This window comes from Pteropus vampyrus, unplaced genomic scaffold, assembly GCF_000151845.1.
Source record: "Pteropus vampyrus isolate Shadow unplaced genomic scaffold, Pvam_2.0 Scaffold33, whole genome shotgun sequence".
Classification (NCBI taxonomy): Eukaryota; Metazoa; Chordata; class Mammalia; order Chiroptera; family Pteropodidae; genus Pteropus; species Pteropus vampyrus.
Genome location: NW_011888814.1, coordinates 5,768,211 through 5,771,618, shown reverse-complemented (window position 1 = coordinate 5,771,618; position 3,408 = coordinate 5,768,211).

The following is a 3,408-nucleotide window of genomic DNA, read 5'->3' as shown; positions in this document are numbered from 1 at the left end:
AAGAATCAACTTAGTTAAAATGACCATATTACCTGAAGCATTATACAGATTTAATGCAAACCCCATCAAAATCCCATTGGCTTTTTTTTTTTTAAGAAATAGATCAAAAAATCATCACATTTGTATGGAAGCACAAAAGACCCCAAATTGCCAAAGCTGTACTGAGAAAAAAGAATGAGACTGGAGGCATCACTCTCCCTGACTTGAAATTATACTACAAGGTGATAGTAGTCAAAACGGCATGGTATTGGCAGCAAAACAGACACACGAACCAGAGTAACAGAATCAAGAGTCCAGAAATAAACCCGTATTTACACAGGCAAATAATTTTCGACAAAAAAGCAAAAAACATACAGTAGAGAAAGGAAAGTCTCTTCAATAAATGGTGCTGGGAAAACTGGAAAGCCATCTGGAAAAGAATAAAACTAGGCTGTTTTCTATCACTACACACCAAAATTAACTCAAAATAGGTTAAGAACCTGAATGTAAGACCTGAAACAATAAAATGCATAGAAGAAAACATAGGAATTAAACTCAAGGGCCTTGGTCTTAAAGAAGATTTTATGAATGTGACCTCAAAGGCTACAGAAGTAAAAGCTAAAATAAATGAATGGGACATCAAACTAAAAAGCTTCTGCTCAGCAAAAGAAATCGTCAACAAAGTAAAGAGACAACCATCCAAATGGGAAAATATATCTGCAAGTAACGCCTCTGATAAGGGCCTAATATCCAAAATATACAAAGTACTCATATGACTCAATAACAACAAAAAAACAAATGGTCTAATAAAAAAATAGGTAGAGGACCTGAACAGATACTTCTCCCTAGAGGACACACAAATGGACAGCAAATATATGAAAAGATGCTCAACATCATCAGCTATTATGGAAATGCAAATCAAAACCACAATGAGATACCACCTCACACCTGTTAGAATAGCTATAATCAACAGGACAAGTAATAACAAATGCTGGAGAGGATGCAGAGAAAAAGGGACCTTCATACACTGCTGGTGGGACTGCAAATTGTTACAGCCACTATGGAAAACAGTATGGAGGTTCTTCAAAATACTAAGAATTGATCTATCATATGATTTAACAATCTCTCTACTGGGTATTTACCCCAAAGACTTGAAAACCCATATCCAAAAAGATATTTGCACATCGATGTTCATAGCAGCATTATTCACAGTGGCCAGGACATGGAAGCAACTGAAGTGTCCTATGATAGATGATTGGATAAAGAAGCTGTGGTACATATATATAATGGAATATTACTCAGCCATAAGAAGAGATGAAGTACTGCCATTTGCGACAACATGGATGGACCTCAAGATAATCATGCTAAGCAAAATAAGCCAGAGAAAGTTGAAAATCACATGATATCACTTATATGTAGGATATTAACTAAAAGCAATCAAGGAACAGGACAAACAAACACAGACTCATGGACATGGACAATGGACTAGTGGTTACAGAGGAAAGGGTGGAGGTGGGAAGGGGCTAGTAGATGGTGAAAAAATAATTTAAGTCATTTTTTCAATTAAATTAATTAATTAATTTAAATAAATAAATAACTTTAAAGGAAAAAAGATTAGTAGTATGATCAACTCTTTATTAACATTTGTATTCGAAACACAAAGTTTACTTAGGGAATTATCTTTAAGAGTTCTGCCTCTTAAATCATTTTCAGAATGTTTTTTCAAGCTATATTTTCTCTAATTTTTTCCTCGGTTCATGTGCTAAAAACAAAATAACTCAGAGTATTAAGTAAATATAAATAACTATATGAATTAATATGAGTTAACTAATGTTCTCAAAATGCATTTTTTAAACACAAGTGTTGATCACAAAGAGGAATGTAATAATTTATATGTGAAAAATGAAAAGCAATACAATCATTACAAATAAAATATAATCCTTGCACATAAATATATCAAATTGCACTTCTCTCCTGGTATAATAAAAAGATGTGCTATCCAATGATGTTATTATTCATCCTTGCCCCTACTGATCACAGCCCACTGATCTACTATGACAAATGGTATCCCTATGGTCCACACAGGTATGCAAGTAGACCTGGCTTTCTGAACTCAGGCATGGGTGTTCTATAAAAGGGATCACATTTTAAATGGCCCAGGAGAATCCTTCTCTTTAAAAATATGCTTTGTAATGTAAAACAAACAAACAAACAAACAAATACTTGGTTTGTTTGTTAAATTGTATCTGTGAATAACTGGTTTTTAAAGATGCAGTAATCTCTATATCAGTAGTTTAAGAGTTTTATTAACCCACTCCAATTAGCTGAGCCTTGATATTAATTTGAGACAGGAGTGAAGAGTGGATAAAACAGAGGTTCTGGACTACGATTAATAGGGTTCACTTCCCAAGTCTACTATTCACTAGCTGTGCGAGCTTGAGAAAGTTATCTAGACTCTCTACACATTCAATTTCTCACCTTTACTATAAAGATATTTAGTATTTACTTGAAGAGTTTTGAAGATTAAATAAAGTTATATGTAAACTCGCTTGAAAATGTCCATGGTATACTAAATGCTATACAAATGCTTGCAGTTTTTATTATTGAAGGAAATTTCTGTTCATTAAAAAAGAATTATTTTTTACATTATAATTTTAGTGTGCATATGAACGCTTAAAATGCTTATTTGAATTTAGGTTATTTAAAGTAAACTAATTGTAGCAATGAATGCATCTCTAAAAGGTACTCCATGCCTTTAATATATACTTCCAAAGGTTTTGTATTTGTTTCAAAATTTTTAGGGGGAGGTAAAATATCAATGCAATAAAGAAAGAGGTCTATGGCTACCCTGAACAAGCCTGATACTTTCTGATCTCGGAAGCTAAGCAGGGTCAGGCCTGGTTAGTACTTGGATGGGAGACCACCTAGGAAGACCAGGTGCTATAGGTGTAAAAAATAAAAAAATAAGGGATTGTAAGGTGAAAAGGTCCTTGCAATCTGTGAGGTCAACCAAGGGTTGCCGCACCTAAATAAATAAATTAATAAATAAATTAATTAAATAAAAAAGATTTCTTCTTGCCATCCTTTTATTTGTTTGGAGTGACTAATCAATCATCCATGTTTCAGTCAAGGCCTGGTATTGCTGCAGTAACAAATAGTTCCATCTTATTTTTTGTCCCCCAATATCCTCTATGGATTTTACAGCAACCATCTTTCACGTGGCCACTAGTGATGCTGGCTGATGGAGAGTCTGGACATACAGCTCGTTAGTCAGGGGAAGAGACAATAAAAGATCACTCTTGGCTATGAGATCATTTTCTCACTGATACAGATCACTTCTGCTCTCAGCTCATTAGTAACATTATTCCTTTGGCTTTGCCTACCGGCAAAGTAATGAAAGAAATGGTTTATTGGATGGCCACTATATCT